Source organism: Heloderma suspectum, chromosome 17, assembly GCF_057233095.1.
Source record: "Heloderma suspectum isolate Gila_16-S chromosome 17, 16-S_ref, whole genome shotgun sequence".
Taxonomy (NCBI): domain Eukaryota; kingdom Metazoa; phylum Chordata; class Lepidosauria; order Squamata; family Helodermatidae; genus Heloderma; species Heloderma suspectum.
Window position 1 is genome coordinate 16,968,339 of NC_139474.1, and position 22,204 is coordinate 16,990,542.

The following is a 22,204-nucleotide window of genomic DNA, read 5'->3' on the forward strand; positions in this document are numbered from 1 at the left end:
TTCTTTTTGTACCGAATATGGAGAATTTTGTGAATTTTGGTCAATTCTTTTCAAGACTGAGCTGAAACATGAATTTCAGCCATCCCAAAATTTAGCATGACATCTGAACTGTGCCTTGACATGAACGTTGAGGGAGACCCAAAGAGTTTCGATGCTACAACCAGCAGGATTTCTCAGTTCAGGCAGGAGCAGTGCCATATATCCCGTATTAAGGGACCAGACCACTTGAGTATTTGTGGTCAGTGTTGTGGAACATGAGCAAAAACTCTCATGTCCTCTCAGCAAATACCTGAATGTCAAGATTTTTTCAGACACGTTGAGTAAACATAATAACAGATGAATAGGTCAGAAGATAAACTATTTTTTTTTCCACTTCAGAGTCAGAGGAACGGGTTTCCTAATTTGCCAGCAGCCAACAGCATTGAAAGGAAGATTTTTTTAATGATTAGTTGGAGAAAGAATTTCAGGGAACATTGCTGGGTTGGACATCATTGTTTTTCCTCACAGTGTGCCATCCCTGTAGTATATAAGGTCTTCTAGTTTCGCAGTAAGTATCAACAGCTCACTGGCTTAAATCATCTATTCTGAAAGAAGCAGACGGTAAGCTGCATTTTCTCTTGTCCCTTTAACCCATGATAAATATTTCAAGAAATGGGGCTTGGGGAGGGGATCTATTTATTGACTAGAAAAATCAATCGTAAGGTCTGTATGTAGGGAAGCGTGTTTTGTTTGTCAAAAGACTTATCTTCTGCCTCTCTCCCATACGAGAGAATCAAACCAAAACTGACTCATTCATTCAAGCAGGTCCGGGCTTTAGATGCTACACTCTCAAAAGTCTGGGTTTGAATCCTAGTGTGTTCAACCATGTTAGCCCTGAATTAGACAAGCTCCTCATCTTTAATGGCAACATTAAAGGCAGCCGCATCCTGGTCCATTCCAGGATGTACCTATTAAATTCAGTTAGTGGAGATGGGTGAGAATTTCAGCTCCGTTTGTTTTATAAGGATGTTCCAAAAGTCGCAAAGTTCTTTATTTTTAGGAGAGAAGGAATTTGAGATTTTTTTTAAAAAAAGGAGAGAGCAAAACTCACAGATTCACCCATCATCACCCAGAATTAAGTAAAACTATAATATCTCAGGGCCATAAGAACAGCAGGAGCAAATTCACTAGGGATGTGCAAATCAGCAAAACTCAGGCTTTCCAAAGTTCTCCAAATGCCATCTTGAAGCTCGTTCTGACTTGAGCCTGTATCAGATTGTGTGCTTTTTTTTTTCTTTTCACATGAAAGTCTATGCCCATTTTCATGTATATTTTCCCAAATGAACGCATCGATTGGGTGCATGTTTGAAATGTACACGTTCTTCTCTAGGGACGTCATGGGAGTCTGGGGGGGGGGGTGGAGTCCAGTGGACTCCCCCCCAGCTGGCCTCCTGAACCCCGCTTGCAAAGCCACCACACTTACTGTTCCTTCAGTGATCTGCCATTTTTTCACAAAATGGTGGCTCGGGTTTTTCCATAAATGTAATGTTACGCAGATGGCAGCCATAAAGGGGCCATTTACGCAACATTACAGGCTTAAATGATCCATTTATGTCTGTCATGTTGCACAAATGGCCTCTTTTCAGCCGCCACTGGTGTAACATTACATTTATGGAAAAACCCAAGCCACCATTTTGTGAAAAAAGGGTGACTTAGTGAGGGGACAGGCAGCCATCAGGTGCCCATAGATCACATAGTGACTTCCGTGGCAGGGCGAGCATAGGCGGGTAGCCGGCGGGAGTTTGGTGGATGGGCAGTAGCATGGATGGAGGTGAGTCTGTCCATCCCGATTCTTGTCTCAATGGTTAAAGCAGCTTTGTGCACATTTTCCAAAAGTACACATTGTTCATGCACGTTTTTCAAATGTACGCATGCTATTGAACACATTTTGGGGGTGCGCAAATCATACTGCAAGCTCGGAAATGTACGCACTCTGGCCACAGATTGTGTCTGAGTCGGTGTTTGGTCAGGAAGGCATGAACTAGGTAAATCCTGATCAAAAACTAACTGAAACTAATTTCTCATACATCTCTAAAATTCACCCCCTGTCAAATTTCCTGTTCCCCAAGGAATGTCCTGGATAGTGGGATCTTTACCAAAGAGCAGAGGCTATACAACAAGAGGGATGGATGGGTGCCCCCCGTCAGGGTTCTCCATTTGCCACTGTGCCCCTCCCACTGGTCACGCACCCCTGAACCCGTACTTGACAGACACACACACACACGTGCTGGCCCAGCTGCCCACACTCACCAGGGACCCATCTACAAACGCCACAAGTAGCATTTTGAGAAAAAATGGTGATCGCGAAATATGCACACATCTAGTCTTTCACAAAATGGCACCATGCATGGTTCATATACACAAGATTACAGGAGTAAATGGCCCATTTGCAGGAGCTATTTGCAGGGGCGTGGCTTGGGGGGTGGGCAGGGAGAAGTCCACCGGACTCCTGGACCCATTCGGCCACCTGTCCCACCCCAATACAGTGCTCATGCCATCATTGGTGTGAATGCAATGACACCCATGTCCTGCCAGATTCCTACAATGCACTCAACATGGGGCTATCTTTTCAGGATTGTTATTGTAGTGGTGTACGAGACCCTGCTTACCTGGCTCCGCCGGGTTCCGCAGGTGCAGGGAGGTGATCCGTTCCTCCCCCCAGAATCCTCAACAGGGGGGAGGCGATACGTTCCTCCCCCCCCCCCGGAATCCTGCCTGGCTGGCTCCGCTCCGTGGCCAAGCCACAGAGCCGCCGGCTGGGCCAACCCGCAGCGGGGCCTCCAGCCGCTGCCGGGCTGGTGGGGACACAAATGGCGTCCTGTGTGGGGGACGCCATTTGCGTCTCTACACCGGCCCGTGATAGGCTACGTAAATATTTACGTAGCCTATCATGGGTAAAGTGGGAAAGCAAATGGCACCATAGCCACCGCCATTTGTGTTCCCTTAGTTTTGCCGTAATAGGCTACGTAAGTATTTACGTAGCCTATCACGGCAAAACTAAGGGTAGATGCAGCCGCCATTTGCAATGCAGCGCAGACGGCAGCCAGTAGGTGCTCCGTTCCAGGCCCATTTCGCAGAGTGGGGGGCGGGGGGGCTTCGTTCCACCATGGATTTCGGGGGGCCGAATGCGCTGGCATTCGGCCTCACCGAGATCCGTGGTGGAATTCTCCGCCATGCCTAGAGGATTGTTCGAAACTTCAGCAGGTCATATAACTCCAATATCCACTGATCGTTACTGACTGTTTTTGACCTTCCAAGCTCTAATTTGCTTTAGACCAACATAGCAGAAAAAAGATCTGCTCCCATATGAACTTGACCGGATGTTAAGACATTTCTGGTAGGTGTATTGTTAATAAGCTCAAGAGACAGGCGTTTTGTTTTTTAAAAAATTGGTGCCTAAATTATGGAACAGTCTCCCACTGGAGACCCAACATCGATCTGTGAATGGATATTTGAAATCTGCATGAAAATGCTCATAGTTCGAATGTATTTTTTTTCACAAAATGCACATTTTTTGTCTCTATTTTGCCCTAAAATGCACATTCTTGTCACCAATTCTCCTAAAACACACATTGTCACATGCCTTTTAACATAAAATATATCGAGAGCCAGTGTGGTGTAGTGGTGAGAGTATTGGACTAGGAGCCGGGAGATCCAGGTTCTAGTCCCCACTCAGCCAGGGAAGCTCAGTGGGTGACTTTGGGCCAGTCACAGACTCTCAGCCTGGCCTACCTCACAGGGTTGTTGCTGTGAGGATAAATTGGAGAGGAGGAGGATTATGTATGCCGCCTTGGGCTCCTTGCAAGAGGAAAAAAGGCGGGATATAAATGCAATAAATAAATAAGTAAATAAGTAAGTAAATAAATAAATAAATTGTGGGCCCTTGGCAGGTGTCCAGCCATGCCTGGCCTTAACACCGGCCCTGGCTCCAATCCTATGGAGGCTTCCTTAAGCAGGAAGCCCAATTGAACACCCCACAAAGTACTTCTAAATAAGTGTAAGATTGCATTGCAAATTTGGGATTGCTCGAAATGCAAATTATTGCTTCACCAACTTGTTGTACATGGAATGTTTCCCACTGAGCGAAGCTGCTTCTTCCTTTCAGCTTCCTATTTCATTTTTCAGGCAAAGCAAGATGAATTTCCATCAGTCGTGCCCAGACCTTGTGGATGTGTCCGGTCCTATCTTGCTGGAAAATGGCTCCACCATCTTCATCAAGCAAAGCCCAGAGTGCCACCCTGCTAAAGCTCCATACTGCATCAAGCCGACCCACGCCCAGTCCGTCCATGTGCAGCCTTCTAAATGCCTTGACCCCTGTGTGTCTCCCTGTCGCCCTCGTTGTGTGAGCCCCTGCAGGCCTACCTGCGTGTACCCTCCCAGATGTGTGTCTCCCTGTCGCCCTCGTTGTGTGAGCCCCTGCAGTCCTACCTGCATGTACCCTCCCAGATGTGTGTCTCCCTGTGGCCCAGTCTATACCGGTCCCCAACGTGTGACTCCATGCCGCCCCATCTATTCAAACCCATGTCGGCCTCAGTCTCCAGCCCCTTGTGGCCCAATCTATGTGAGACCACAAGGTGTGGCCTCATGCCGCCCCATCTGTCCGAGTCCATGTCAGCCTCAGTGTGTGGTCCCATGCCAGCCCATCTGTGTGAATCCATGTGAACCTCGGTGTGTTGCCCCATGCCGCCCCATCTGTCCGAGTCCATGTCAGCCTCAGTGTGTGTCCCCATGCCGCCCCATCTGCGTGAATCCATGTGAACCTCGGTGTGTTGCCCCATGCCGCCCCATCTGTCCGAGTCCATGTCAGCCTCAGTGTGTGGTCCCATGCCAGCCCATCTGTGTGAATCCATGTGAACCTCAGTGTGTGTCCCCATGCCGCCCCATCTGTCCGAGTCCATGTCAGCCTCAGTGTGTGTCCCCATGCCGCCCCATCTGCATGAATCCATGTGAACCTCAGTGTGTGGCCCCATGCCGCCCCATCTGTCCGAGTCCATGTCAGCCCCAGTGTGTGGTCCCATGCCAGCCCATCTGTGTGAATCCATGTGAACCTCAGTGTGTTGCCCCATGCCGCCCCATCTGTCCGAGTCCATGTCAGCCTCAGTGTGTGGTCCCTTGCCAGCCCATCTGTGTGAGTCCATGTCAGCCTCAGTGTGTGGCCCCATGTGGCCCTGTCTATAGGAATCCATGCCAACCCCAATGTGTCCAACCATTCTCTCCTCAATGTGTGTACCCCAGACCATCTGTTTGTGTGCAACAAAGCTGTATGTATCCTCTGGGTCAGGGCTCCTACTCTACTGCCTGTGTGAATCCATGCACCTCTCCGTGTGACATCCGTGATTATCTGGAGCTCTCCTATTAAGACGAGAGATGAGCATATTTCCCCCATCCTGCTCCATTACCCTTTCCTGGGTTCACTCTGCTATGCATTCTACTCTGTCTGCCTTCCAGTTTAACTGGGAGAATCTCTTAACTTTAATTTGAGAAGTGGCTCGTGTTTGCCACAGTTTTGAATTCGTTATGTTCTCCCTTTTTTCTGAAAGGCTACCGATATGGTCCAGTGCACCTGCACACTGATTGCATCTCAATGCAATAAATAAATAAATAAATAAATGTGATCCTGATCGCTTCAGGATTCCTCCTCCTTCTCCTCCTCTCCTTCTCCTCCTCTCCTTCTCCTCCTTCTTCTTCACATTAAGGTTTAATCAAAGCTCAGGTGTGCTGGAATATATCAGTAACCTGATGGAATACATGAACTGAACACTATGACACTGACTACAGCATCCAGAATTTTTTAATAATGATAATGATGATGATGATGATCATGATGACGATGATGATCATGATGGAAGACTGCCAGATGGTGAATGCATCAGCATCACTCCAGAAACAATGGGTAGAACTCAACTGAAGTCCTACTTAGAGTATACCCATTGAGATGAATGCGACTTAAGTTAGCCAACTTAAGTCCCATTCATTTCAGTGGATCTCCTCTAAGTAGGACTTCAGTTGGATTCTACCTAAGATCAGGTAATTCAGAACCACAAAACTCAGGGGAAATTTGGATGAGGGAAATTTTGCATGCACCTCCAGTTAAGCCATCCCATAACGATGACAACGGAGCATGTTAACATGGCCTATGGTTGTCATGATCCAAGTCTCTTCTCATTCAGTCAATCCACATCCTGCTCTAAACACCAAAGATCAATGCGTATATTCAAATTCTTTCTGCTAAAGGTCGAACAAATTTGTGCTGAGGGGAGCATATTCCTTGCAAAAATCCCAAATTTATCTTCTCCAGATTTGATAGTTATTTTCCATTTTTCTCAGCAGTAAAGGTTATTGGTGTTAGGGATTTCAGGGAGAAAACAAAGAGTAAAAGTGCTGAATTCGGAAATGTGAGATATTGTTGCCTTGTCACCACGAGATTTTACAAGTGTTTAAAGGAAGGATATCTCAAATTTGCATTTGTTTATTTGTTTCTACAAGATAGCAGCTATGTGATAAAGCTACCATGTGCTAAGGTTTGGAGGGGTGTTTTTGGTAGGGATGGTCTTTTGATTGTGATAACACTATGGTCCCTGCTCACCTCCTCCAAACTGAAAACATATTTCAAAGGGGATTGTTTTGAAGGATATGATGTCCGGCAATCTTTTGGCAGGAGTGGGTGTTTTCACAAGAATGGCTACACCACCATATCCCCAGAAAATGTTGATGCAGAGGCAGCTTCACCACAAAACTATAACGTGAATTGACCTCAAGTTGACTTCTTCCATATTCTGTGCTGGTGAAGGGTGACATTTTCCAGCTGTTTCAGCATCTGGTCTCATTATCTTGTCAGTGTCTACCTGAAAAGAACCTGATCCATTCTGGTGTTCAGCTTGACATCTAATTTTGCTGGTGGTAGATCTTTTGTTCTGTTCAAGAAAACACACATACGTTCCTTACCTCTGCTGAATGATTGCGGGGAGGGGGATTGAGTTGTGATTTGCTAGTGATGTATATATTCTGCCTGATGGGTTACTGTTTGTCACCATTACTGAATGTACTGGTAAAGTGGAATCCAGAAATCTGTCCTTCGATCTGTTTGCATCAATAAAGCCTGTGCTTCGCATCATGTCCTAGCTCAAGCATTTAAAGTTTTTCAACCCACCTTACCCATCTTAATAAGAGGTGGTCCAATGTTTCAGCTGTCCTATAATCTTGATTCCAAAATTAAGCAACATGTCCATATTCTGGGGGGTTGCAAGAGAATTTATGGGACAATAATCATATAAGGACTAGCTTGGATCATATATATGGGGCCCTGCTGGAATGTGGACCTTCAACAGGAGCACCGCTGTCTCCCCACACTTGGGGATTTGCCTTTAGATGGTTTCCTAAAGCCACTCTGGTTGTTAACTTATTCTGGTGCCTACAGTATGTATGAAAATACAAATTTTGTTTGACTGGAGTTTATCTATATGGTTCCGGCCCAGCCTATCTTAAGGAGCGCCTCCAGCAACACCAGACAGGCCGCTTAACAAGATCAGCCTCGGATGGCCTTCTCTCTGTCCCATCAGCCAGGACAGCTAGACTGGTGGGGACGAGGGAGAGGGCCTTCTCTGTGGTGGCCCCCACTCTGTGGAACTCCCTCCCTAGGGAACTCCGTCATGCCCCCTCTTTAATGAGCTTCCGTCGTGCATTAAAAACGTGGTTGTTCAGGCAGGCATTTGGGGTGGGTTAGGGTATTTTTTTAAAAAAAATTTATGGTAAAATTTTATTGTTTTAAATTGTTTATGGTGGGTTGTACATCGCCCAGAGTGGCTGGGTGACCAGTCAGATGGGCGATTAATAAATGTAATAAATAAATAAATAAATATCTGGGGTTAGGGATGTTAGGGAAATCCGCTGCGGATTCCCAGTGGGAATCCATGGCGGATCAGCCCCACTTACCTCCTCTCCTGGAGGATTCCATGTGGTACGGCACGGTTGCTTGTTGTAACGGGAGCTGTTCGCCTCTGTGGCAATTGCCATTTTTTAAAAAAAAAATGGTGATAGGCAGAATGTCCCCACAGACTTGTACGCAAAATAGAGCCATAAATCTTGCATATATGTCTATGTGCCCATAGGCTTATACGCAAGATTCACAGCTCTATTTTGCATATAAGTCTATGGGAACATCCTGCCGATCGCCTCTTTTTTAAAAAAATGGCGATCGGCGTGGAAGCGAAGGGCTCTGGTTGATTTAGGTAAACAGCAGCCCTCAGGTCTGCAGAATCCTTGCAGAGCGGAGCCGCTCCACGTGGATTCCAGGGGGAGAAACGGATCGCCTCCCCCCCCCCCGCGGATTCCCCACTGGAACGGACGGTGGGGAATCCGTACATCCCTATCTGGGATGTATATTTATTTCTCGGTATTTCTGTCTCCTGACCTCCTTGTGGTTTTTGCAGTCCAGTTCTCTTAATTACTTATAACAGAATGACTAAACATTAACTTCCCTAATTGACGAACAAGCAGATGAATGAGAAGGGTGAGGTTCTCCGTAGGCCAAAAAAAAAAAAAAAGGATCATAATAGTAGAGCAGTTCACAAATGGCCTCAGAATTCTCCACCTTATTTATGGGTAGGTAATTTGAAGGGACAACCTCACTAAATTTCTCCAGGAGGAGGAGCCGCTCTCCAGCGGTCTCTTCGGAGCAGGGCTCACCGGTAGCACAGGTTTTTTGTCCCCCACCCCCAGAGGGATTTTGTTTCATCGATTGGTTTGTTTTTGCCATTTTGCTGCCATGACTAGCAGCAGAAGTGGCAACTGTTTTGTTAACCTGGCCACCATTTCATACCCTTTGCAATGTCCCAGATCTAGCATTGTTCTGGGGTAGTGTGTGGGGGGGGGAGGGGTATTGCAACCAGGTCCAGCATCAAGGGTCAGCATGGTTGGGCGCCTGGCCCACTGCCAGGTCCCTTGGTTCTCTCCGTTGGCAATCACACACTCCAAGGCACCAGGCTTCAGGCTCACTACTTTATTAGTTAGCTACCAGTTTCTTTACAAATTTAAGTCCTCACAGGCTCTCAGGCTACAGAGGAAAACAGCTACTCCACGCAATTGGGAATATCAACAGAGGAGCCAAGTGGGAATCAGGGACATCGCCAGTAGTTTGAACAAAAACTTGCTGGCCAGACTAGCTTAGGGGGGATGCCCCTCCCTTATAGTTGTGCCCTCCTATGTAAGCTGTCGCGCATAGCCACCCTGGTGGGACGTCTGAGCTCCGCCTCTAACCTTTCCCACTTCACTCTGCGCCGGACTCTGGCATTCCTCAGGTCGCACCCCGCACTCTCCTCCTCCGAGACCTGGGTTCTCACAGGGGAGGAAAGGGGGGGGCTTCAGGTCGAGCCATCTGCAAGCCAAGTTCCTGAGAAGACCGCCTATCCACATCTGAGCTCACTAGGGAGGAAACCATTTGGACAGCCATTTGTCAGGGATGCTCTGACTTGGATTCCTGCATTGAGCAGGGGGTTGGACTTGCTGGCCTTGTAGGCCCCTTCCAACCCTACTATTCTATGATTCTATGATTCTATGAAACCTCCTCCAGTTCTGGCTGTTCCCAATCTGAATCGGAGATGCTATCTATCTCCACACGCTCAGAATCATTCCTGACAGCAGCAGATTTCCTGCACTGGCAGGGGGGTGGACTTGATCACCTTAGATTCTCCTTCCAGTTCTATTGTAGGCAACCTTTCTTCCAATATGGAACCCCAGGTGGCATAGATGGGGTTCGCAGTCCGGATCTCATCCGAACATTGACCGGACACAGCGCTGTTCAGCTTCAGCAAGGTGACTGCACCATGCACCCTTTTTCGAATATGTGTCAGATTCAGACAAGCTTGTGACCGTAATAAACTATAACTTACATCCCAGTAGGGACCCACTGACAAGAGCTCCCTGGAGTCGCTTCTCCTCTTCCCAGGTGCAACCTGTCTGTTCATCTGCCTCTGGCTCTGGCTCAAATGATGGTGGTGGTGAGAAGGTGAGGCAGGAGATGCCGCGGCCTGCTTGCTCACCAGCTCTTTCCCCATCAAGCAAGCAAACAAGTGGTAGCAATGATGAGAAAGAGGTTGAGGCGCAAGCAGCAGCAGCTGGGGACAAGGACAGGGACACGACAGATTCACCGAAGGGCGCCCCCTGTTGTGGATGTCTTGCAACCGCCATTAAAAACAACTGGCAAAGAGAATTTGTAGACAGTTCTGCTAAGTGTCCTTCTTTTTCGAGGGAACGGGGGGCAGGGGAAGAAAAAGAACATTGGTTCAGGCATCTTCTCAGAAAAATGTCTTCTGAGAACTGTTGGATCATGTCAAGGGCTCCTTGGAGGCCTCTCTCGGTCTAATCCAGTAGCCAAGTCCAGACACAGACAAAGGGATTCTTTTCAAAGCTTTATTCCTCTTTTACAACTTAACAACTCTACCGTTAGCAACTAGATATGAGCAGCAGAGTACCTATGCCCTAAGTTGGAACACTTGGTCCCCGTTTGAAAGGGAATTACTGGCAGACCCCTGAACTTAAGGACTAGGGAGAGTCCCTCCCCTTTTCCCTTGGATCTTCTGGGTGCAGCCGTTGTTTGCGCACCAACCGGGCACTGCACCTCCTTTCTGCGCCCTCCATCTGGCGCTGCTCTCTGCGCCTGCGTTGCGCATCCACCAAGTCTGCTTCCCATGCTCTGTCACTCCCTGGACTGCTATCTAAGCTAGGAATGATGGTGGGAGGAATCTCCGTCAGCTGTTGACCCTGGGAAAGCGGAGCGCGCTCCTCTCCCAGGAGCGACTGCTCTTCCTCAGAATCAGAACTACTCTGGGATTCTATGGGCTCAGTGTCCACCCTGACAGATCAGCTTGATGTGATAGGTCAAAACCAGCACTTTGAATCATGATTGGAAAGTAGGGATGGGCAAACCCATCTCTGTCTGGGGCGGGGGGAGCTCGACGAGCTGCCCCCTGCAGCTCGCACAGCCCGGACTTGCTCTGCAAGCTCCTTTGCTCGCCCTGCCTGCCGCGAGCTGCGTGAGCCCCCCTCTTCCTTGCGCCAGCTGTCAAGGTCCAGCGTAGGGAAGGAGAGCGATGGCGGCCAGCCCCTAGCCTCTCGCCCTGGCCTTCTCTAAGGAGGCCCAGGTAAGAGCTCTGGGGTGCTGCCATCACCCTTCTTCGTTGCACCAGCTGTCAAGAGCCAGCGTGGGAAAAAGGGCCTAGGCGGCCAGCCCCCAGCCTCTCGCCCTGGCCTCCAGCAAGTGGGGTGGGTGCCTCCTTCTTTGCAACAAGCTGGTCATTTTCCATAAGGCCAGGAAAACTTACGGAAAATGACCAGCTTGTCTCACCCCGCTGCCGCTGTAGCAAAGATGGGGGAAGGAGGAGAGGCGCCCGAGCTCTTTGCTGAGGGAGCAGGCGCCCGAGCTCTTGCCCGACTCAGCACGCCGTGAGTCAGGCAAGAGCTCAGGTCCACAAGCTGGTGTCCGGGGGGCCGTACCAGCAACTCCTCACTGGGCTTCGAGCATCCCAACCGGATGCTCGCGCCATCACTATTGGAAACAAAGTGGAATCCGATGCAGTTAAAGAGTCCCAGGATCTCATGCAGGGAAGAGTCAGTGGAATGAACAGATCCAAAATGTGGCCCTTGTTAAAAATTACTTGCTGACGAAGAGGTGTTCATTAACAGCCCCACCTGGGGACATTGTGCTACCAGTGTATAAATAATTGGCAGGTGTGACGTTACTTTTGAGAACCTTGTACATTCCTTAAAAAAGAAAGAAAAAGAATTAGCAAGCAGCTCTTTTGAACGTCCCAAAGCTACATTCCATTCTTCCTTGCAGCACATATGGAAACCAACGTTGATGATGGAATTGGATGACAAGCTGAATTCCCTCTTCCCACACACCCCAAAGGGTATACACACACACGTACACACACACACACACACCTTTCCAGAATTAGGATTGCCATGTTGTTCTACTTTTGCTGGTTTGTTTCTTTTGATTCTTGGACTCATCCCCTAGAAAAGGAATGAACCCAAATGGTACACAGAGTGATGATGGGATGATGTTTCTGGCCTGGCCCTACCATTAGGCAGAGAGTGATGATTAGAGATGGTTCAGGGCTGGCCCTGCCATAAGGCAGAGCAAGGCAGGTACCTCAGGCAGCAAATGCAGAGGGGGGGCAACTGTGAGTGAGCAAATATTGCCACTGCTGGGACAACAGTTCAGGAGGGTTGGAAAAGCTGGCAAAGGAGGCTGCTGCTGCCATTCCCCCAAGTCCCCCAAGCTGTTCCCCTCCTCCTGAACTGGTGTCCCAGTAGTGGCAATTCTTGCTTGATTCCAGCAGGCATCATGGGTATGCACGTGTCCCTCTTCTCAAGGGATGCTGGTGCATTGGACAAATTGGTTGGGTGCCTAGAACCCAGATGAAATGGGCGATTCCCACGGCTGCAAGGTGGATGCCTTAGGGACATTTAAGGAATTTTATCTTTACAAAACCAGGCCTTCTCAGACTAATGTGCAGACCAGAACTCAGTTATCCACTGGATTTCACCCTCCTCTGAATGTTGTGATGCAGTTCTCACAGCAATTTAAGCAAATCAAAATCAGCTTTAAATATATCTTTTTGAGAGAAGGCAAAAGGCACATTTAAACGCATGCTAAAGGGAGGGTCTCTCAGGGACACTTGCAGGATAGCAACAAGGGACAAGGTCTTCTCGGTGGTGACCCCCCACACACCCCAGTTATGAAACACCCTCCCCGCTGAGGCCTGTCTGGTGCCATCACTGCGACCTTTTCAGCACCAGTTTCAAATGGCCATCTCCCAGGCATATGACAGCTAGGGGTGCACAAAAGTCGCTTACCTGGTCTCGCAGCTTGCTTCGCGGTGGGGGGGAGGCGCTTCGCTGCTCCCCCCGAAGTTCAGGCCGGGGGGGGAGGCTTCCCTCCTCGCCCGGCCGAAATTCAGGCCGGGTGGGAGGCTTCCCGCCTCGCCTGGCCGAAATTCAGGACGGGGAGGAGGCGCCTCGCCTCGCCCGGCCGTGAAATAAAAAGTTTTAAAAAAAACGCCCCCGTGATAGGCTACGTGACGATTTACATAGCCTATCATGGCTAGATCTGCAAAGTCAGCCGTGATAGGCTACGTTAAATAGCGTTGCCCTTATTTTCGCCGTAGTCTACGTAATCTTTACGTAGACTACAGCAACCAAATAAGGAACGCGAATGGCGGCTCCCTATGGGGGCTGCCATTAGACGTATGCGCTTTTTTTTTTTTAAGTCACCCGTGATAGGCTACGTGACGATTCACGTAGCCTATCACGGCTGACTTTGCAGATCTAGCCGTGATAGGCTACGTTAATCATCACGTAGCCTATCACGGGGGCGTTTTTTTTTTTTTACTTTTCTTGGAATGGCGGTGGCAGCAGCCGGTCAAAAGACCGGCTGCCGCCCCTGCCCCTGTCGAAGCCCTGCCGAACCGCCGCTGCGACCCGCCACCGGGAGCGACATTCGGGAAAGGTAAGTCCCATCCCGGGGGGGGCAGGGGGGCAGAGAATTTCTCCCCGAAACTACTTCGGGGGGCCGAATACGTTGGCACTCGGCCCCCCGAAGTTTCGGGGAGAAATTCTCCCCCATCCCTAACAGCACATGATACAGTTTTTAATGGGTCCTGGGATTTCAGTTGATGGTTTTAAATTGCTATATTTTTGTACATTGGTTTGGGGTTATTATATGGGGTTTTTTTAGGGTTTTAATCTTTGTAAACTGCCAATGGATCTTTGAAATGAAATGAATGAATGAAAATATGCTTTTAAAGGTGTACTTTGAGAGGATTTAAAAAAGGATTCACAGACTAATGAGCAAATGGAATGGAATGCCATTATGGGTAAAAACATTAAAGCCACGCAATGTAGAAATGGATTTTGGGGGGATGCCATTCTTTTGTCCTGGGTGACAATCAAGATAGTTTCACTGGCACTCGGTAATCTGCCCCAGGAATGGAAAGGTTCCAGAAAAACTGATGCAGATATATGAACCTCCCATCTACCCATCAGGAGTGATGGAGGGAGAAAATTGTTTGGTACCTACTTTTGCATTTTCAGATCAAGACACAAGCCAAAACTCAAGGTATCATTCAACCTTCACAATACTCTGGATGCTGCAGTGAACGTTTCCAATTAAAAAAAAAAACACAACTGTGTATGAAGATGCCAGTGTGGTGTGAGAGCCAGTGGGGTGTAGTGGTGAGAGTGTCAGACTGGGAGCTGGGAGATCCGGGTTCTAGTCCCCACTCAGCCATGGAAGCTCACCGGGTGACTTTGGGCCAGTCACAGACTCTCAGCCCAACCTACCTCACAGGGTTGTTGCGGTGAGGCTAAAATGGAGAGGAGGAGGATTATGTATGCCACCTTGGGCTCCTTAAAGAGGAAAAGAGGTGGGATATAAATGTAATAAATACACAAATAAAATAAAATAAATAAACAAGCAAACAAAGGAAAATGCACACGAAAATGTGTGCATTCATGAAAATAACATTGGAAAGGCATTATGTTAAAAAAATTGCTTTCAAAAGTGTGTATACTTGGCAAAATTGCATGCAAAAATGCATGTATTCGATGCGCACCCCAAAATGTGTACACATTCCCTTGAAAACCTTAAAAAAAAAATCTCAACATTTGAGAGGAACCAAATTTAAGATTAAAAAACTGGGGGAGGGGGGCTGACACTGAGAGAAACATTCATGGACAGATCATCCATCCCTATCCATCAAGTCCTTAAGAGCAGAAATTCTAAATAAACTGTGTAACCCAAATTGTGCCAGCAACCTCATTCCGGGATACTGTGTCAGCAGCAACCTCATTCCATTCCTTGCCATAAGCAAGGTTGTATTTTGGTGCCCCGCAGGCAGAAACACCACTGCCCTGTCCCAGGCATCCCCTACAAACCTTCTCCTCCACCTCTTTGTCTTTCTCTCCTTCCCCCCACCCAGCCACTGCCATCCTCTTCCTTGTCTTTCCTCTCTGTGGCAGCACAGCACAGCCACTGCCTGCCTCTCCCTCTGTGCCTCACCTCGAGGGGTCTTGCCTCAAAGCAAGTCATTCTGGGTGAAGTGGCCCTGGGGATTGCCTGTGCCTGGCACTCAAGACCCCTTGGAGCATGGCATTTGGGCCAAGCAGGCTCCCTCTCTCTTTTCTCACAGCACTTCCTCCAGTAGGGAACCGGCAGGTGGGGCGTTCAAGGCAGCCCACCTGCCGGTGCCTAGCTCGGAGGCCTAGCTCGGAGGCCTAGCTCGCCAGGTGGGCAGAGCTCCGGAGATCTATGCCAGGTGTTCCCTTGCTGTGGCATTTTCCACAGAAGGAGAGTGGCCAGCATGGCTCTCTGGAGAACTGAGCAGGCCAAGGCTTCGATCGAAGAATCCCTCAGAGTAAGCCATCATCTCCTGACTGGAGACGTAGAGTGTCAGGGTGGATGGCCCTCCCAGCACCAAAGAGGCACGTGGGGGCAACCCTCCAGGCACCAGGCATGGGCTAGGAGAAGGAAGAGCTGGGGCGACACCGTTGCTGCCACTTTCAAGGGGTGGTTTGAGAGCTGTATGAACCTACTGCCATCGACAGCTGAGGCCCAACTCTGACCTGGAGCTGCAGGGGGTTGTTTGATGCCCCCAGAATGTTAGCTCCTGGGGCCAGGGATGTTGTGGGAGGCCAAGAAGGGGATTGTCAGGGTGGACACTGAGCCCATAGAATCCCAGAGTAGTTCTGATTCTGAGGAAGAGCAGTCGCTCCTGGGAGAGGAGCGCGCTCCGCTTTCCCAGGGCCCACAGCTGATGGAGATTCCTCCCACCAGCATTCCTAGACTTGAAAGCAGTCCAGGGAGTGACTGAGCAGAGATAGCAGACTTAGTAGATGCGCGACGCAGATGCAGAGAGCGGCGCCAGATGGAGGACGCGGAAAGGAGGCGAAGTGCCAGGTTGGCGCGCAAACAACGGCTGCACCCAAAGGATCCAAGGGAAAAGGGGAGGGACTCTCCCTAGTCCTTAAGTTCAGGGGTCTGCCAGTAATTCCCTTTCAAACGGGGACCAACTGTTTCAACTTAGGGCATAGGTACTCTGCTGCTCAGATCTAGTTACTACCTGTAAAGTTGTTAAGTTGTAAAAGAAGACTAAAGCTTTGAAAGGAATCCATTTGTCTGTGTCTGGACTTGGCTACTGGATTAGACTGAGAGAGGCCTCCAAGGAGCCCTTGACAGGGGTGGAGTCTGACAGACTCCCCCACACACACCTTGGCTTCCCAGACCCCATTTGGCAAGCGGCCACCATTTACCAGACCCGCTTGCTGAGCCCCTGTGAGCCCCCTGCTGCCGCCCGTCCCCTTACAAGCCACCATTTTGCATAAAAATGGCAGCTTGGGGTTTTCTGGATATGTAACGTTACATAAATGGCGGCCATAAAGGGACCATTTACGTGACATTACGGGCATGAATGGTCCATTTCTGCCTGTAATGTTGTCTGAATGGCTCCTTTATGGCTGCCATTTATGTAACATTACATAGAATCATAGTATAGTAGGGTTGGAAGGGGCCTATAAGACCATCAAGTCCAACCCCTGCTCAAGTAGGAATCCATGTCAAAGCATCCCTGACAGTTGGCTGTCCAGCTTCATAGAAGCATAGAATAGTAGGGTTGGAAGGGGCCTACAAGGCCATCGAGTCCAACCCCTGCTCATGTAGGATAGGAATCCATGTCAAAGCATCCCTGACAGGTGGCTGTCCAGCTTCATCAAAGCATAGAATAGTAGGGTTGGAAGGGGCCTATAAGACCATCGAGTCCAACCCCTGCTCATGTAGGATAGGAATCCATGTCAAAGCATCCCTGACAGGTGGCTGTCCAGCTTCATAGAAGCATAGAATAGTAGGGTTGGAAGGGGCCTATAAGACCATCGAGTCCAACCCCTGCTCATGTAGGAATCCATGTCAAAGCATCCCTGACAGGTGGCTGTCCAGCTTCATAGAAGCATAGAATAGTAGGGTTGGAAGGGGCCTACAAGGCCATCGAGTCCAACCCCCTGCTCAATGTAGGAATCCAAGTCAGAGCATCCCTGACAGGTGGCTGTCCAGCTTCATAGAAGCATAGAATAGTAGGGTTGGAAGGGGCCTATAAGACCATCAAGTCCAACCCCTGCTCATGTAGGAATCCATGTCAAAGCATCCCTGACAGGTGGCTGTCCAGCTTCATCAAAGCATAGAATAGTAGGGTTGGAAGGGGCCTACAAGGCCATCGAGTCCAACCCCTACTCATGTAGGATAGGAATCCATGTCAAAGCATCCCTGACAGGTGGCTGTCCAGCTTCATAGAAGCATAGAATAGTAGGGTTGGAAGGGGCCTATAAGACCATCGAGTCCAACCCCTGCTCATGTAGGATAGGAATCCATGTCAAAGCATCCCTGACAGGTGGCTGTCCAGCTTCATAGAAGCATAGAATAGTAGGGTTGGAAGAGGCCTATAAGACCATCGCGTCCAACCCCCTGCTCAATGTAGGAATCCAAGTCAGAGCATCCCTGACAGGTGGCTGTCCAGCTTCATAGAAGCATAGAATAGTAGGGTTGGAAGGGGCCTATAAGACCATCGAGTCCAACCCCTGCTCATGTAGGAATCCATGTCAAAGCATCCCTGACAGGTGGCTGTCCAGCTTCATCAAAGCATAGAATAGTAGGGTTGGAAGGGGCCTACAAGGCCATCAAGTCCAACCCCCTGCTCAATGTAGGAATCCAAGTCAGAGCATCCCTGACATGTGGCTGTCCAGCCTCATCTTGAATGCCTCCAGTGTGGGAGAGCCCACCGCCTCCCTAGGTATCCGTTCCTACCTGGGGCCGCCGCCACCCTCATCCATCTTGAAGCACACCTGTGTGTCAGTCTGTTACAGACCCACAAAAAGACTCCATGGACACAAGGAATCATCAGCAGTCACATCGAGGTGATGAATTGCAAAAGTTTATTGTAGCAAAACACGGGACAATAAACCAGATGAGGTTATTTAAGCAGCAGCCCTGACGCTAACAGAATCATTATCTACCCGGCTGTGTGCAGGACCATATAGATATCTGCTTTATCCATGCTCACATCACTGGTATACAAATAGAGCAGTCAGCGTGCAAGGCAAGGATCTGATTCATCTGAACAAATACTGGGTAATGAGCTAAAAAGAGTTTGTGCAGCTGATGAACGATGGCAGCCATTCGCTGAGCGGGCCATTGCCTGAGGTGCTCAGGTCCTAGAGAGAGGTGAGGCCGGCTGAAGGGCCAAGAGGAGGAAGCGTAGAACTGGAGGCTTAGGAAAGCAGAAGCCGGGGAGGGGGCTCAGAAGAAGGCCCTTCGAGGGCAATCTTTTAATATATATTGCTGGGTTTTTGCTCTATGGATGCTGGAGGTCTCCATGGCTCTCAATTACTCTGCGTATTCCTGTCCTGGTCTTACTGCTGATTCGGGTCTTGGTCTTGGGAATTAGACTGATCACCGGGCTTCTTTGACACAGGAGCGTAGACGACACGTTGGGTCTCCTTGGATTTAGGATAACTCTGCTTCTGGGGTGGGGGAGGCACTACCACAGGAGGTCTGGAGCCCTGCTTTTTCTGCTGTTGACTGCCGGACATCCTTGTACACTTTAAGCAAAGCATTAAAAAGAAAATACCCATAGTTAATGCTTATTGATTATATTGTCTGTGCTCTTATAGCTTCCCTCATCAAAAATGTACGTTGTTGTTGTTTGGAGGAGGAGGAAGAGGAGGAGGAGGCAGACAAATCACTGGAAAATGCTGAACATTAGCAATAAAGTGCACCAATGATCAAGTTAAAATGACGACAACAAGAGAGGGGAAAACCCAGCAGCGGCCATGATGCTGCTAGGTAATTTCAAACCCTGGACTAAGGGAGCAATCCTGTGGCCACTAGACACTGTGGCCATAGGATATGCTCACTTCCGGGAACCGACCTCGGAGCCCACACTCTGAGGTCAGTTCCAGGAAAACCAACCTCCCCACTCGTCCCCGCTGCCTCGGAGGCAACAGGAGAAGCCCCATCCTCCGCGCTCGGAAGACAAGCGTGGAGCAACTGAGAAAGGGAGTTCTGGGGGGCATTTGGGGGCTGGGAGAGTGGAGCTGCAAGTACAACACATCCAATGTATCGTACGGCAGCTTCCTCTCCTGGTCGACCCCCCCCACCCCCACCACTGGACAGCCGAAAATGGCTGTCTAGCAAAAAATAGCAAGACAGGAGAGGTGCAGAGGGAATGATCCCCCCCCCAGTGCCTCTCCTGCCTTGCTTTGAATAGGCAGTCGCCTCCAAGTTTGGAGGCAGCCGCCTATCTAGTTAGGGTTGCGCCCTTAATGACCGGGGGGGGGACACTTTAGACAGCCATGTGCATTACTTCAGTTGCAAAGCCCACATCAAACATATCACCTCTTCCCACCCCAACTGCCATTCCATGGCGCATTCCTAGTACATTCAAGCAACAGCGAAAGGGTTCACCAACCCTAATTTGGTATAAACAGAGCAGGTACAGTTCTGCATTTTAAACCCACATGAATCACAGCACCATCATGACTGCAGGAATCAGATGTGGTTCTGCTGCCTTATGTATTGATTGATTTGATTTGCGCCCCACCTTTCTGCCAAGAAATAGGCGCTTGGATGCGGCTTATGATCATCACAGGTAAAACTTGATTGAATCAATAATAAAGCAAATGCATTAAAAGACGATTCAAAACACAAGAATAGAATAAAAATAACATCCAACCCAACTGACACTCTTGAATAAAAAAGTCTTTGCTGGCCAGCAGAAGGGTAGCAGAGCAGGAATGAACCTAGCATCTCCTGCCAGGGAATTCCTGGAAGCAGCCACCAAGAAGGCCCTGTTTGTGCTGCCACCAAACGTGCCTCAGAAGTCGGCCTTTATCTCCTGCCATTCTCTGTGTGATCATTAGGAAACTGCCTGTACTGTTGGGCCCAGGTGTACACTCTGGCAGGACATGGGACAGGGCCTTCTCTGCTGTGGCACCCCGGTTGTGGAATGCCCTCCCCTTGGAGGCCTGATTGGCGCAGACATTGGTCTCATTTTGGCACCAAGTAAAAACATGGCTTTTTGCCAAAGCCTTTGAGGGCTAAATGCATTCCCTAAAGTAGCACGCTGTTTTAACTGTTTTATTGTGTTAGATTTTAACTGGTATTAGCTTGTTTAATGGTTTAATATGTTTTTTAGGTGTTTAAATTATTTGTTGTTTTATACTGCTTAAATTGATTTTATCTGTATGCCGCCCTAAGATCTTAATGATATAGGGTGGGATACAATACTTACGTAGCCTATCACGGAAAGAGCAGCAGCACAAATGGTGTAGCGGCCGCTGTTTGCATCCCTGCTCTTTGCTGTGATAGGCTACGTAAGGTGGTATTAAATACTTAGGTAGTATTTAAATGCTTACATAGCCTGGCCACGGCTGGAACTCCAGCTGCGGACGGCCCTGGCCAGCGGCTCCGTGGAGCCGCCATGGAGCGGAGCCGGCCAGGGAGGATTCCGGGGGGAGGGACGGAGTGCCTCTCCCCCACCGCGAATCACACCTGCAAAAAGGTAAGTGACTTTCATACATCCCTATGGATGACTCAGCCTCAGCGAAAGAAAGCCTCCGGAAAATGCCTCGTAAAAAGGGTAAAGCTGCTCGTGGTCTTTCTTCCTCCATTTCCCATTTACATTTTTATTTTCGTAATAATTTTCGAAAGATCTGCCCTTTGGCGGAGAAAAAAAATTGGGTCCGCATGAGCTCCAGTCCGGGTCGACCTGGCTGCCCCGTTCCGAGGAGGATTCCGTGGACCGGATTTGTCAGAATTCGAGCCCATTTAAAATCCGGGCGGAATTCTCTGACACCCCTATTTTTCACCCACCCAGTAAAAGAAGGCCACTTTGCAGAATTTTATCCAAAAACTCTCTTTCACTGTTCCCTTCACCCACCCTCCTGTCCTGCTAAATGAACATCTTGTTTGTTCTAAGAGGTGGGATGAGGACAGCGGGTAACAGGCCTGATGGAGCTCTGGGGCAGGAAGTTAGATGGATCCATCCTGTCTCCCTTCCCCAGCCAAAATTTGGCAAACCAAATTAATACAACCACAAAATCATAGAGTTTCATTCCATGCAAGAAATTCAAAGCTAGAGGAACCCCAACAGATGGTTGTGAGGCCTCAGCTTGAAGACCTCCAACAAGAGAGAGCCCATCACCCCCTCTGGGACATTGGTTCCACTGTTGAGCTGCTTTTACCATCAACAAGTTTCTCCTAACATCCAGCCAAAATCTCCCCCCCCCCATCACTTTAGCCCATTAGATCTATTATTGCCCTTTGGCTCAGGAAAGAATAAGTCTTTGCCCTCTTCTGTGTAACATCCCTTCAGGTTCTTGAAGAAAGCTATCATGTACCTACTCCACATTCTACGACTGAGTAGAGCTATAGGATGACAATAAAAACTGAATCCCAGCAACAGAAGAGGATGACTTACCGACTTCAGTTGAATGATGAAGGTGAAAAGAGATGCTGAGCTGATTGAAGATCACTGAAAGGAAGCAACTTTTATAGGGGATTTCAAGACTTGGCTCCTGATATTAAAATCTCAGGATGTATATTAAAGATAATGACCTCCCCAGGATGCCCAAGTCATCTAACATATCTAATGTATCTCAACCTTTACATAATTTATTTTTAACTGGGACTCATACATCCCTCCCCCCAGGGCACATGAATATGGAAATCTTTGTTCTATTTCCATTTAAGTCAGGGCTTTGTAAGTCACAAGCCTCGAAGTCATGTGATTAATTATATTTGAAAAAATTATTATCGTCATTATTAGGGATGTCTGTCATTTCAAAATCTAGCCCTTTGGGGGCCCGATGGAGCCCCGCTGGAGCTGAGCCACAGCTTTTTCCCAAAATCTTGGAACCTTTCTTGGGGGCGGGGAGTGCGAATAGAAATTTGTGCAAATTGCAACTGCTATATGCGTCATTTGTGCAAAGTTTGGCAGTAAATTGCTTAATTTGAACAAATTACAGCCACAACTTATGCAAATGTCTATATATGGGGGAAAAACTGGAAAATCTGCAAGCTGGCCTTACTCAATGCAGTTCAAGGTGGACCAGCTCACGG